General features: G+C 47.1%; 8 non-coding genes across 8 annotated transcripts; all 8 read left to right on the top strand.

Annotated features, from left to right (window-relative positions):
- The first annotated feature begins 452 nt into the window (after positions 1 to 452).
- Positions 453 to 643, top strand: LOC142265561 (U2 spliceosomal RNA). The gene has a single exon (XR_012731865.1). It is a non-coding gene; the product is annotated as a U2 spliceosomal RNA (small nuclear RNA).
- Positions 644 to 2030: 1387 nt separating this feature from the next.
- On the top strand, positions 2031 to 2221 carry LOC142265548 (U2 spliceosomal RNA). Its single transcript, XR_012731854.1, has one exon. It is a non-coding gene; the product is annotated as a U2 spliceosomal RNA (small nuclear RNA).
- A 1387-nt stretch (positions 2222 to 3608) lies between these two features.
- On the top strand, positions 3609 to 3799 carry LOC142265536 (U2 spliceosomal RNA). Its single transcript, XR_012731843.1, has one exon. It is a non-coding gene; the product is annotated as a U2 spliceosomal RNA (small nuclear RNA).
- Positions 3800 to 5186: 1387 nt separating this feature from the next.
- On the top strand, positions 5187 to 5377 carry LOC142265524 (U2 spliceosomal RNA). Its single transcript, XR_012731832.1, has one exon. It is a non-coding gene; the product is annotated as a U2 spliceosomal RNA (small nuclear RNA).
- Positions 5378 to 7562: 2185 nt separating this feature from the next.
- On the top strand, positions 7563 to 7758 carry LOC142265636 (U2 spliceosomal RNA). Its single transcript, XR_012731928.1, has one exon. It is a non-coding gene; the product is annotated as a U2 spliceosomal RNA (small nuclear RNA).
- A 1387-nt stretch (positions 7759 to 9145) lies between these two features.
- On the top strand, positions 9146 to 9336 carry LOC142265512 (U2 spliceosomal RNA). The gene has a single exon (XR_012731821.1). It is a non-coding gene; the product is annotated as a U2 spliceosomal RNA (small nuclear RNA).
- A 1387-nt stretch (positions 9337 to 10723) lies between these two features.
- On the top strand, positions 10724 to 10914 carry LOC142265500 (U2 spliceosomal RNA). The gene has a single exon (XR_012731810.1). It is a non-coding gene; the product is annotated as a U2 spliceosomal RNA (small nuclear RNA).
- A 1387-nt stretch (positions 10915 to 12301) lies between these two features.
- Positions 12302 to 12492, top strand: LOC142265488 (U2 spliceosomal RNA). The gene has a single exon (XR_012731799.1). It is a non-coding gene; the product is annotated as a U2 spliceosomal RNA (small nuclear RNA).
- The last annotated feature ends 1847 nt before the right edge of the window (positions 12493 to 14339 follow it).

Below are 14339 nucleotides of genomic sequence, written 5' to 3'. Positions count from 1 at the left end.
CCCGGGTGGTAGGGGGATGACAGGAGAAGGGAAGCGGGTGGTGAGAAAGGTACAGAGGGCAGGGTTTGGGGGCTGGGAAGGAAAGGGAAAAGATTAGGGTTTGGGGATGATGAAAGGGCTTTCTACGGGTAAGGATGGCAAAGGGTGGCAGTGACGGAAAGTCAGGCAACCTGTCCTGTCCGTCTTTTTGTATCGTGAATTGGAAAGACTGCAAGGGGGAGGGGAGTTGCTTGCGCCCTAAAGGAGGAGTTATTCAGATTCATTGCAGTGGGCGGCGGCTGCAAAACGCACCATTCTTCTTGTTTTTGCTCTGCAAAGCAGCCTTTTCAAGGGTTGGCTTGGGTGACAAAATGTCTTGTGTAGGCGTGGGTTTGTCTCCCTCTCGCTCTCTCTCCCTAAGATGTGTCCGGCATAGGCCAGGGTGCCACTCGAGGCCCAAACCAATTCTGGTTATCGCTTCTCGGCCTTTTGGCTAAGATCAAGTGTAGTATCTGTTCTTATCAGTTTAATATCTGATACGTCCCCTATCTGGGGACCATATATTAAATGGATTTTTAGAACAGGGAGATGGAAAAAGAGCTTGCTCTGTCCACTCCACGCATTGACCTGGTATTGCAGTACCTCCAGGAACGGTGCACCCCTTCTTAACCCAGTTTCCAAAAGCAGAACTCAATTCACCTGATTCATATTAGCCCGATTTAATGAATTGGAAGAAAGCATACGTCTTCATATGCACCTCAATTTGGCCCATTCACTTTTCACACTTCCTCCTTTTGTTTTTTATCTTTCACACTTTTGACTTTCTTTATTCATCCAAATAGCAAACTCATCACCACTCAACCTGACCAACTCGGCTATGTCCCCGTGCTGCAGTTCTCTGTCTTATCTAGATCATTTGCAATTGAATGGAATAGATCCCTTTTGGACAAAGTGGATTCACCTGCTGCTGCAGTGACCACAGGTGTGATAAGATCTAGAATTGGCATCTGGTGCGATCTCTCCGCTTCCACTCCAAAGAAAGTTACCTGTTTATTCCTATCATGCATTGGTTTTTGGGGTTTTCTTTGAGTAATGATGATCTCTTTAGTAGTCTGTTGGCGCCCTCTCCTGGAGGAATAGTTTGCTTGCTCTTGGACATTCTAAAAGAGAGGTCATGATAGACATTGAGCTTCTGAGCTCAATTGGGGACAGTCATGGGTGATGAATGTTTGCAACCTACTGCGAAGCCTCATACCGCAATATAAGGAACGTCAAATACTAAGAAAGGGCGGCCTATGAAAGAATTACTACTTTCAATAAGTACACTTAAACGGCTAATTGGGAATAGAAAAACTGTAAAAAGCCCTCTGAGAAAGCCCCCCTCTAACCTTTGATAGTAAGCTTTTCTGTAGTCTGCCTGTTGATGTATTTTCCGTTTGAACTGTGCACAACATGAAGAGACGGAACACTGGCGGCTTGTCACAATGCCCCCCGATGACATCACAATAGCGCTGCTGCCTAGAAAACAAGCTGCGCAGAAGAAGTTGTTCTTTGGGTGGGAGGGTGGGCTAGTGGAAGGAGGGGGCAATCTCTTTTTTTCCCGGGTGGTAGGGGGATGACAGGAGAAGGGAAGCGGGTGGTGAGAAAGGTACAGAGGGCAGGGTTTGGGGGCTGGGAAGGAAAGGGAAAAGATTAGGGTTTGGGGATGATGAAAGGGCTTTCTACGGGTAAGGATGGCAAAGGGTGGCAGTGACGGAAAGTCAGGCAACCTGTCCTGTCCGTCTTTTTGTATCGTGAATTGGAAAGACTGCAAGGGGGAGGGGAGTTGCTTGCGCCCTAAAGGAGGAGTTATTCAGATTCATTGCAGTGGGCGGCGGCTGCAAAACGCACCATTCTTCTTGTTTTTGCTCTGCAAAGCAGCCTTTTCAAGGGTTGGCTTGGGTGACAAAATGTCTTGTGTAGGCGTGGGTTTGTCTCCCTCTCGCTCTCTCTCCCTAAGATGTGTCCGGCATAGGCCAGGGTGCCACTCGAGGCCCAAACCAATTCTGGTTATCGCTTCTCGGCCTTTTGGCTAAGATCAAGTGTAGTATCTGTTCTTATCAGTTTAATATCTGATACGTCCCCTATCTGGGGACCATATATTAAATGGATTTTTAGAACAGGGAGATGGAAAAAGAGCTTGCTCTGTCCACTCCACGCATTGACCTGGTATTGCAGTACCTCCAGGAACGGTGCACCCCTTCTTAACCCAGTTTCCAAAAGCAGAACTCAATTCACCTGATTCATATTAGCCCGATTTAATGAATTGGAAGAAAGCATACGTCTTCATATGCACCTCAATTTGGCCCATTCACTTTTCACACTTCCTCCTTTTGTTTTTTATCTTTCACACTTTTGACTTTCTTTATTCATCCAAATAGCAAACTCATCACCACTCAACCTGACCAACTCGGCTATGTCCCCGTGCTGCAGTTCTCTGTCTTATCTAGATCATTTGCAATTGAATGGAATAGATCCCTTTTGGACAAAGTGGATTCACCTGCTGCTGCAGTGACCACAGGTGTGATAAGATCTAGAATTGGCATCTGGTGCGATCTCTCCGCTTCCACTCCAAAGAAAGTTACCTGTTTATTCCTATCATGCATTGGTTTTTGGGGTTTTCTTTGAGTAATGATGATCTCTTTAGTAGTCTGTTGGCGCCCTCTCCTGGAGGAATAGTTTGCTTGCTCTTGGACATTCTAAAAGAGAGGTCATGATAGACATTGAGCTTCTGAGCTCAATTGGGGACAGTCATGGGTGATGAATGTTTGCAACCTACTGCGAAGCCTCATACCGCAATATAAGGAACGTCAAATACTAAGAAAGGGCGGCCTATGAAAGAATTACTACTTTCAATAAGTACACTTAAACGGCTAATTGGGAATAGAAAAACTGTAAAAAGCCCTCTGAGAAAGCCCCCCTCTAACCTTTGATAGTAAGCTTTTCTGTAGTCTGCCTGTTGATGTATTTTCCGTTTGAACTGTGCACAACATGAAGAGACGGAACACTGGCGGCTTGTCACAATGCCCCCCGATGACATCACAATAGCGCTGCTGCCTAGAAAACAAGCTGCGCAGAAGAAGTTGTTCTTTGGGTGGGAGGGTGGGCTAGTGGAAGGAGGGGGCAATCTCTTTTTTTCCCGGGTGGTAGGGGGATGACAGGAGAAGGGAAGCGGGTGGTGAGAAAGGTACAGAGGGCAGGGTTTGGGGGCTGGGAAGGAAAGGGAAAAGATTAGGGTTTGGGGATGATGAAAGGGCTTTCTACGGGTAAGGATGGCAAAGGGTGGCAGTGACGGAAAGTCAGGCAACCTGTCCTGTCCGTCTTTTTGTATCGTGAATTGGAAAGACTGCAAGGGGGAGGGGAGTTGCTTGCGCCCTAAAGGAGGAGTTATTCAGATTCATTGCAGTGGGCGGCGGCTGCAAAACGCACCATTCTTCTTGTTTTTGCTCTGCAAAGCAGCCTTTTCAAGGGTTGGCTTAGGTGACAAAATGTCTTGTGTAGGCGTGGGTTTGTCTCCCTCTCGCTCTCTCTCCCTAAGATGTGTCCGGCATAGGCCAGGGTGCCACTCGAGGCCCAAACCAATTCTGGTTATCGCTTCTCGGCCTTTTGGCTAAGATCAAGTGTAGTATCTGTTCTTATCAGTTTAATATCTGATACGTCCCCTATCTGGGGACCATATATTAAATGGATTTTTAGAACAGGGAGATGGAAAAAGAGCTTGCTCTGTCCACTCCACGCATTGACCTGGTATTGCAGTACCTCCAGGAACGGTGCACCCCTTCTTAACCCAGTTTCCAAAAGCAGAACTCAATTCACCTGATTCATATTAGCCCGATTTAATGAATTGGAAGAAAGCATACGTCTTCATATGCACCTCAATTTGGCCCATTCACTTTTCACACTTCCTCCTTTTGTTTTTTATCTTTCACACTTTTGACTTTCTTTATTCATCCAAATAGCAAACTCATCACCACTCAACCTGACCAACTCGGCTATGTCCCCGTGCTGCAGTTCTCTGTCTTATCTAGATCATTTGCAATTGAATGGAATAGATCCCTTTTGGACAAAGTGGATTCACCTGCTGCTGCAGTGACCACAGGTGTGATAAGATCTAGAATTGGCATCTGGTGCGATCTCTCCGCTTCCACTCCAAAGAAAGTTACCTGTTTATTCCTATCATGCATTGGTTTTTGGGGTTTTCTTTGAGTAATGATGATCTCTTTAGTAGTCTGTTGGCGCCCTCTCCTGGAGGAATAGTTTGCTTGCTCTTGGACATTCTAAAAGAGAGGTCATGATAGACATTGAGCTTCTGAGCTCAATTGGGGACAGTCATGGGTGATGAATGTTTGCAACCTACTGCGAAGCCTCATACCGCAATATAAGGAACGTCAAATACTAAGAAAGGGCGGCCTATGAAAGAATTACTACTTTCAATAAGTACACTTAAACGGCTAATTGGGAATAGAAAAACTGTAAAAAGCCCTCTGAGAAAGCCCCCCTCTAACCTTTGATAGTAAGCTTTTCTGTAGTCTGCCTGTTGATGTATTTTCCGTTTGAACTGTGCACAACATGAAGAGACGGAACACTGGCGGCTTGTCACAATGCCCCCCGATGACATCACAATAGCGCTGCTGCCTAGAAAACAAGCTGCGCAGAAGAAGTTGTTCTTTGGGTGGGAGGGTGGGCTAGTGGAAGGAGGGGGCAATCTCTTTTTTTCCCGGGTGGTAGGGGGATGACAGGAGAAGGGAAGCGGGTGGTGAGAAAGGTACAGAGGGCAGGGTTTGGGGGCTGGGAAGGAAAGGGAAAAGATTAGGGTTTGGGGATGATGAAAGGGCTTTCTACGGGTAAGGATGGCAAAGGGTGGCAGTGACGGAAAGTCAGGCAACCTGTCCTGTCCGTCTTTTTGTATCGTGAATTGGAAAGACTGCAAGGGGGAGGGGAGTTGCTTGCGCCCTAAAGGAGGAGTTATTCAGATTCATTGCAGTGGGCGGCGGCTGCAAAACGCACCATTCTTCTTGTTTTTGCTCTGCAAAGCAGCCTTTTCAAGGGTTGGCTTGGGTGACAAAATGTCTTGTGTAGGCGTGGGTTTGTCTCCCTCTCGCTCTCTCTCCCTAAGATGTGTCCGGCATAGGCCAGGGTGCCACTCGAGGCCCAAACCAATTCTGGTTATCGCTTCTCGGCCTTTTGGCTAAGATCAAGTGTAGTATCTGTTCTTATCAGTTTAATATCTGATACGTCCCCTATCTGGGGACCATATATTAAATGGATTTTTAGAACAGGGAGATGGAAAAAGAGCTTGCTCTGTCCACTCCACGCATTGACCTGGTATTGCAGTACCTCCAGGAACGGTGCACCCCTTCTTAACCCAGTTTCCAAAAGCAGAACTCAATTCACCTGATTCATATTAGCCCGATTTAATGAATTGGAAGAAAGCATACGTCTTCATATGCACCTCAATTTGGCCCATTCACTTTTCACACTTCCTCCTTTTGTTTTTTATCTTTCACACTTTTGACTTTCTTTATTCATCCAAATAGCAAACTCATCACCACTCAACCTGACCAACTCGGCTATGTCCCCGTGCTGCAGTTCTCTGTCTTATCTAGATCATTTGCAATTGAATGGAATAGATCCCTTTTGGACAAAGTGGATTCACCTGCTGCTGCAGTGACCACAGGTGTGATAAGATCTAGAATTGGCATCTGGTGCGATCTCTCCGCTTCCACTCCAAAGAAAGTTACCTGTTTATTCCTATCATGCATTGGTTTTTGGGGTTTTCTTTGAGTAATGATGATCTCTTTAGTAGTCTGTTGGCGCCCTCTCCTGGAGGAATAGTTTGCTTGCTCTTGGACATTCTAAAAGAGAGGTCATGATAGACATTGAGCTTCTGAGCTCAATTGGGGACAGTCATGGGTGATGAATGTTTGCAACCTACTGCGAAGCCTCATACCGCAATATAAGGAACGTCAAATACTAAGAAAGGGCGGCCTATGAAAGAATTACTACTTTCAATAAGTACACTTAAACGGCTAATTGGGAATAGAAAAACTGTAAAAAGCCCTCTGAGAAAGCCCCCCTCTAACCTTTGATAGTAAGCTTTTCTGTAGTCTGCCTGTTGATGTATTTTCCGTTTGAACTGTGCACAACATGAAGAGACGGAACACTGGCGGCTTGTCACAATGCCCCCCGATGACATCACAATAGCGCTGCTGCCTAGAAAACAAGCTGCGCAGAAGAAGTTGTTCTTTGGGTGGGAGGGTGGGCTAGTGGAAGGAGGGGGCAATCTCTTTTTTTCCCGGGTGGTAGGGGGATGACAGGAGAAGGGAAGCGGGTGGTGAGAAAGGTACAGAGGGCAGGGTTTGGGGGCTGGGAAGGAAAGGGAAAAGATTAGGGTTTGGGGATGATGAAAGGGCTTTCTACGGGTAAGGATGGCAAAGGGTGGCAGTGACGGAAAGTCAGGCAACCTGTCCTGTCCGTCTTTTTGTATCGTGAATTGGAAAGACTGCAAGGGGGAGGGGAGTTGCTTGCGCCCTAAAGGAGGAGTTATTCAGATTCATTGCAGTGGGCGGCGGCTGCAAAACGCACCATTCTTCTTGTTTTTGCTCTGCAAAGCAGCCTTTTCAAGGGTTGGCTTGGGTGACAAAATGTCTTGTGTAGGCGTGGGTTTGTCTCCCTCTCGCTCTCTCTCCCTAAGATGTGTCCGGCATAGGCCAGGGTGCCACTCGAGGCCCAAACCAATTCTGGTTATCGCTTCTCGGCCTTTTGGCTAAGATCATGTGTAGTGTTGTTCGAAGAGGTGGTTTAAGCTCCAGGCCACCTTAGTACAATGATACAATGCACACTGGAAGGTTGCGCTTGCTAGTACTCTGGGTGGATAGTATATTCATCTAGAAGAAAACATGGCCCTACCAGGATCAAGGCTATTAGACTGAGTAAGGGTGGGGGGCTATGGTACAACGTGCCCCAGGACTGACGACCCTGGAGTGAGTCTGAGCTTGCTGGCTTGGGACCCCGGCAAGCCTTGGGCTCTGTAGCACACCGTACCTTGCCTTTTCATACTTTTTGAGCATATTACCCTATCCCGGCCTTCTGGCTAGGAAGGGAAATTTTTATAATCCCGGTCGGAGGTCTGGTCAGCTTTGGGCTGAGAAACTAACACCCGGTTGGAGGTCCGGGTCAGCTTCGGCTGAGAAACCAACACCCGGTTGGAGGTCTGGGTCAGCTTCGGCTGAGAAACCAACACCCGGTTGGAGGTCCGGTTAGCCTTGGGCTGAGAAACCAACACCGGTTGACGGTCCGGGCAGTTTCGGCTGCGAAACCAACAACTAGTAGCTCTCTACTCCACTTGGGTAAGATGCCTGGGTGGACGCTGGGAGCAACGACAAGGCTCAACCAGGCTTCGGCTTGGGGGAGCACCGAAGATCCCTGACCCTTGCTGTGGCCTTCTGGCTCGGAGGGACTGGGTTGATTTTTGGGGACCCTCTCCTCACGGTGGGGTCCACACGAATCCTAGCCTTTGCACTGTTTTTGGTGTGACTTCGGTCATGCATTTTTTGTGGTGCTTTGGAAAGCTTCATTAAATCAAAATCTGTTCTTATCAGTTTAATATCTGATACGTCCCCTATCTGGGGACCATATATTAAATGGATTTTTAGAACAGGGAGATGGAAAAAGAGCTTGCTCTGTCCACTCCACGCATTGACCTGGTATTGCAGTACCTCCAGGAACGGTGCACCCCTTCTTAACCCAGTTTCCAAAAGCAGAACTCAATTCACCTGATTCATATTAGCCCGATTTAATGAATTGGAAGAAAGCATACGTCTTCATATGCACCTCAATTTGGCCCATTCACTTTTCACACTTCCTCCTTTTGTTTTTTATCTTTCACACTTTTGACTTTCTTTATTCATCCAAATAGCAAACTCATCACCACTCAACCTGACCAACTCGGCTATGTCCCCGTGCTGCAGTTCTCTGTCTTATCTAGATCATTTGCAATTGAATGGAATAGATCCCTTTTGGACAAAGTGGATTCACCTGCTGCTGCAGTGACCACAGGTGTGATAAGATCTAGAATTGGCATCTGGTGCGATCTCTCCGCTTCCACTCCAAAGAAAGTTACCTGTTTATTCCTATCATGCATTGGTTTTTGGGGTTTTCTTTGAGTAATGATGATCTCTTTAGTAGTCTGTTGGCGCCCTCTCCTGGAGGAATAGTTTGCTTGCTCTTGGACATTCTAAAAGAGAGGTCATGATAGACATTGAGCTTCTGAGCTCAATTGGGGACAGTCATGGGTGATGAATGTTTGCAACCTACTGCGAAGCCTCATACCGCAATATAAGGAACGTCAAATACTAAGAAAGGGCGGCCTATGAAAGAATTACTACTTTCAATAAGTACACTTAAACGGCTAATTGGGAATAGAAAAACTGTAAAAAGCCCTCTGAGAAAGCCCCCCTCTAACCTTTGATAGTAAGCTTTTCTGTAGTCTGCCTGTTGATGTATTTTCCGTTTGAACTGTGCACAACATGAAGAGACGGAACACTGGCGGCTTGTCACAATGCCCCCCGATGACATCACAATAGCGCTGCTGCCTAGAAAACAAGCTGCGCAGAAGAAGTTGTTCTTTGGGTGGGAGGGTGGGCTAGTGGAAGGAGGGGGCAATCTCTTTTTTTCCCGGGTGGTAGGGGGATGACAGGAGAAGGGAAGCGGGTGGTGAGAAAGGTACAGAGGGCAGGGTTTGGGGGCTGGGAAGGAAAGGGAAAAGATTAGGGTTTGGGGATGATGAAAGGGCTTTCTACGGGTAAGGATGGCAAAGGGTGGCAGTGACGGAAAGTCAGGCAACCTGTCCTGTCCGTCTTTTTGTATCGTGAATTGGAAAGACTGCAAGGGGGAGGGGAGTTGCTTGCGCCCTAAAGGAGGAGTTATTCAGATTCATTGCAGTGGGCGGCGGCTGCAAAACGCACCATTCTTCTTGTTTTTGCTCTGCAAAGCAGCCTTTTCAAGGGTTGGCTTGGGTGACAAAATGTCTTGTGTAGGCGTGGGTTTGTCTCCCTCTCGCTCTCTCTCCCTAAGATGTGTCCGGCATAGGCCAGGGTGCCACTCGAGGCCCAAACCAATTCTGGTTATCGCTTCTCGGCCTTTTGGCTAAGATCAAGTGTAGTATCTGTTCTTATCAGTTTAATATCTGATACGTCCCCTATCTGGGGACCATATATTAAATGGATTTTTAGAACAGGGAGATGGAAAAAGAGCTTGCTCTGTCCACTCCACGCATTGACCTGGTATTGCAGTACCTCCAGGAACGGTGCACCCCTTCTTAACCCAGTTTCCAAAAGCAGAACTCAATTCACCTGATTCATATTAGCCCGATTTAATGAATTGGAAGAAAGCATACGTCTTCATATGCACCTCAATTTGGCCCATTCACTTTTCACACTTCCTCCTTTTGTTTTTTATCTTTCACACTTTTGACTTTCTTTATTCATCCAAATAGCAAACTCATCACCACTCAACCTGACCAACTCGGCTATGTCCCCGTGCTGCAGTTCTCTGTCTTATCTAGATCATTTGCAATTGAATGGAATAGATCCCTTTTGGACAAAGTGGATTCACCTGCTGCTGCAGTGACCACAGGTGTGATAAGATCTAGAATTGGCATCTGGTGCGATCTCTCCGCTTCCACTCCAAAGAAAGTTACCTGTTTATTCCTATCATGCATTGGTTTTTGGGGTTTTCTTTGAGTAATGATGATCTCTTTAGTAGTCTGTTGGCGCCCTCTCCTGGAGGAATAGTTTGCTTGCTCTTGGACATTCTAAAAGAGAGGTCATGATAGACATTGAGCTTCTGAGCTCAATTGGGGACAGTCATGGGTGATGAATGTTTGCAACCTACTGCGAAGCCTCATACCGCAATATAAGGAACGTCAAATACTAAGAAAGGGCGGCCTATGAAAGAATTACTACTTTCAATAAGTACACTTAAACGGCTAATTGGGAATAGAAAAACTGTAAAAAGCCCTCTGAGAAAGCCCCCCTCTAACCTTTGATAGTAAGCTTTTCTGTAGTCTGCCTGTTGATGTATTTTCCGTTTGAACTGTGCACAACATGAAGAGACGGAACACTGGCGGCTTGTCACAATGCCCCCCGATGACATCACAATAGCGCTGCTGCCTAGAAAACAAGCTGCGCAGAAGAAGTTGTTCTTTGGGTGGGAGGGTGGGCTAGTGGAAGGAGGGGGCAATCTCTTTTTTTCCCGGGTGGTAGGGGGATGACAGGAGAAGGGAAGCGGGTGGTGAGAAAGGTACAGAGGGCAGGGTTTGGGGGCTGGGAAGGAAAGGGAAAAGATTAGGGTTTGGGGATGATGAAAGGGCTTTCTACGGGTAAGGATGGCAAAGGGTGGCAGTGACGGAAAGTCAGGCAACCTGTCCTGTCCGTCTTTTTGTATCGTGAATTGGAAAGACTGCAAGGGGGAGGGGAGTTGCTTGCGCCCTAAAGGAGGAGTTATTCAGATTCATTGCAGTGGGCGGCGGCTGCAAAACGCACCATTCTTCTTGTTTTTGCTCTGCAAAGCAGCCTTTTCAAGGGTTGGCTTGGGTGACAAAATGTCTTGTGTAGGCGTGGGTTTGTCTCCCTCTCGCTCTCTCTCCCTAAGATGTGTCCGGCATAGGCCAGGGTGCCACTCGAGGCCCAAACCAATTCTGGTTATCGCTTCTCGGCCTTTTGGCTAAGATCAAGTGTAGTATCTGTTCTTATCAGTTTAATATCTGATACGTCCCCTATCTGGGGACCATATATTAAATGGATTTTTAGAACAGGGAGATGGAAAAAGAGCTTGCTCTGTCCACTCCACGCATTGACCTGGTATTGCAGTACCTCCAGGAACGGTGCACCCCTTCTTAACCCAGTTTCCAAAAGCAGAACTCAATTCACCTGATTCATATTAGCCCGATTTAATGAATTGGAAGAAAGCATACGTCTTCATATGCACCTCAATTTGGCCCATTCACTTTTCACACTTCCTCCTTTTGTTTTTTATCTTTCACACTTTTGACTTTCTTTATTCATCCAAATAGCAAACTCATCACCACTCAACCTGACCAACTCGGCTATGTCCCCGTGCTGCAGTTCTCTGTCTTATCTAGATCATTTGCAATTGAATGGAATAGATCCCTTTTGGACAAAGTGGATTCACCTGCTGCTGCAGTGACCACAGGTGTGATAAGATCTAGAATTGGCATCTGGTGCGATCTCTCCGCTTCCACTCCAAAGAAAGTTACCTGTTTATTCCTATCATGCATTGGTTTTTGGGGTTTTCTTTGAGTAATGATGATCTCTTTAGTAGTCTGTTGGCGCCCTCTCCTGGAGGAATAGTTTGCTTGCTCTTGGACATTCTAAAAGAGAGGTCATGATAGACATTGAGCTTCTGAGCTCAATTGGGGACAGTCATGGGTGATGAATGTTTGCAACCTACTGCGAAGCCTCATACCGCAATATAAGGAACGTCAAATACTAAGAAAGGGCGGCCTATGAAAGAATTACTACTTTCAATAAGTACACTTAAACGGCTAATTGGGAATAGAAAAACTGTAAAAAGCCCTCTGAGAAAGCCCCCCTCTAACCTTTGATAGTAAGCTTTTCTGTAGTCTGCCTGTTGATGTATTTTCCGTTTGAACTGTGCACAACATGAAGAGACGGAACACTGGCGGCTTGTCACAATGCCCCCCGATGACATCACAATAGCGCTGCTGCCTAGAAAACAAGCTGCGCAGAAGAAGTTGTTCTTTGGGTGGGAGGGTGGGCTAGTGGAAGGAGGGGGCAATCTCTTTTTTTCCCGGGTGGTAGGGGGATGACAGGAGAAGGGAAGCGGGTGGTGAGAAAGGTACAGAGGGCAGGGTTTGGGGGCTGGGAAGGAAAGGGAAAAGATTAGGGTTTGGGGATGATGAAAGGGCTTTCTACGGGTAAGGATGGCAAAGGGTGGCAGTGACGGAAAGTCAGGCAACCTGTCCTGTCCGTCTTTTTGTATCGTGAATTGGAAAGACTGCAAGGGGGAGGGGAGTTGCTTGCGCCCTAAAGGAGGAGTTATTCAGATTCATTGCAGTGGGCGGCGGCTGCAAAACGCACCATTCTTCTTGTTTTTGCTCTGCAAAGCAGCCTTTTCAAGGGTTGGCTTGGGTGACAAAATGTCTTGTGTAGGCGTGGGTTTGTCTCCCTCTCGCTCTCTCTCCCTAAGATGTGTCCGGCATAGGCCAGGGTGCCACTCGAGGCCCAAACCAATTCTGGTTATCGCTTCTCGGCCTTTTGGCTAAGATCAAGTGTAGTATCTGTTCTTATCAGTTTAATATCTGATACGTCCCCTATCTGGGGACCATATATTAAATGGATTTTTAGAACAGGGAGATGGAAAAAGAGCTTGCTCTGTCCACTCCACGCATTGACCTGGTATTGCAGTACCTCCAGGAACGGTGCACCCCTTCTTAACCCAGTTTCCAAAAGCAGAACTCAATTCACCTGATTCATATTAGCCCGATTTAATGAATTGGAAGAAAGCATACGTCTTCATATGCACCTCAATTTGGCCCATTCACTTTTCACACTTCCTCCTTTTGTTTTTTATCTTTCACACTTTTGACTTTCTTTATTCATCCAAATAGCAAACTCATCACCACTCAACCTGACCAACTCGGCTATGTCCCCGTGCTGCAGTTCTCTGTCTTATCTAGATCATTTGCAATTGAATGGAATAGATCCCTTTTGGACAAAGTGGATTCACCTGCTGCTGCAGTGACCACAGGTGTGATAAGATCTAGAATTGGCATCTGGTGCGATCTCTCCGCTTCCACTCCAAAGAAAGTTACCTGTTTATTCCTATCATGCATTGGTTTTTGGGGTTTTCTTTGAGTAATGATGATCTCTTTAGTAGTCTGTTGGCGCCCTCTCCTGGAGGAATAGTTTGCTTGCTCTTGGACATTCTAAAAGAGAGGTCATGATAGACATTGAGCTTCTGAGCTCAATTGGGGACAGTCATGGGTGATGAATGTTTGCAACCTACTGCGAAGCCTCATACCGCAATATAAGGAACGTCAAATACTAAGAAAGGGCGGCCTATGAAAGAATTACTACTTTCAATAAGTACACTTAAACGGCTAATTGGGAATAGAAAAACTGTAAAAAGCCCTCTGAGAAAGCCCCCCTCTAACCTTTGATAGTAAGCTTTTCTGTAGTCTGCCTGTTGATGTATTTTCCGTTTGAACTGTGCACAACATGAAGAGACGGAACACTGGCGGCTTGTCACAATGCCCCCCGATGACATCACAATAGCGCTGCTGCCTAGAAAACAAGCTGCGCAGAAGAAGTTGTTCTTTGGGTGGGAGGGTGGGCTAGTGGAAGGAGGGGGCAATCTCTTTTTTTCCCGGGTGGTAGGGGGATGACAGGAGAAGGGAAGCGGGTGGTGAGAAAGGTACAGAGGGCAGGGTTTGGGGGCTGGGAAGGAAAGGGAAAAGATTAGGGTTTGGGGATGATGAAAGGGCTTTCTACGGGTAAGGATGGCAAAGGGTGGCAGTGACGGAAAGTCAGGCAACCTGTCCTGTCCGTCTTTTTGTATCGTTAATTGGAAAGACTGCAAGGGGGAGGGGAGTTGCTTGCGCCCTAAAGGAGGAGTTATTCAGATTCATTGCAGTGGGCGGCGGCTGCAAAACGCACCATTCTTCTTGTTTTTGCTCTGCAAAGCAGCCTTTTCAAGGGTTGGCTTGGGTGACAAAATGTCTTGTGTAGGCGTGGGTTTGTCTCCCTCTCGCTCTCTCTCCCTAAGATGTGTCCGGCATAGGCCAGGGTGCCACTCGAGGCCCAAACCAATTCTGGTTATCGCTTCTCGGCCTTTTGGCTAAGATCAAGTGTAGTGTTGTTCGAAGAGGTGGTTTAAGCTCCAGGCCACCTTAGTACAATGATACAATGCACACTGGAAGGTTGCGCTTGCTAGTACTCTGGGTGGATAGTATATTCATCTAGTGGAAAACATGGCCCTACCAGGATCGAGGCTATTAGACTGAGTAAGGGTGGGGGGCTATGGTACAACGTGCCCCAGGACTGACGACCCTGGAGTGAGTCTGAGCTTGCTGGCTTGGGACCCCGGCAAGCCTTGGGCTCTGTAGCACACCGTACCTTGCCTTTTCATACTTTTTGAGCATATTACCCTATCCCGGCCTTCTGGCTAGGAAGGGAAATTTTTATAATCCCGGTCGGAGGTCTGGTCAGCTTTGGGCTGAGAAACTAACACCCGGTTGGAGGTCCGGGTCAGCTTCGGCTGAGAAACCAACACCCGGT

Source organism: Anomaloglossus baeobatrachus, unplaced genomic scaffold (assembly GCF_048569485.1).
Source record: "Anomaloglossus baeobatrachus isolate aAnoBae1 unplaced genomic scaffold, aAnoBae1.hap1 Scaffold_275, whole genome shotgun sequence".
In the NCBI taxonomy this organism is placed as follows: domain Eukaryota; kingdom Metazoa; phylum Chordata; class Amphibia; order Anura; family Aromobatidae; genus Anomaloglossus; species Anomaloglossus baeobatrachus.
Note: the sequence above shows the minus strand (reverse complement) of the source record. Positions and strands in the feature narration are given on the sequence as shown.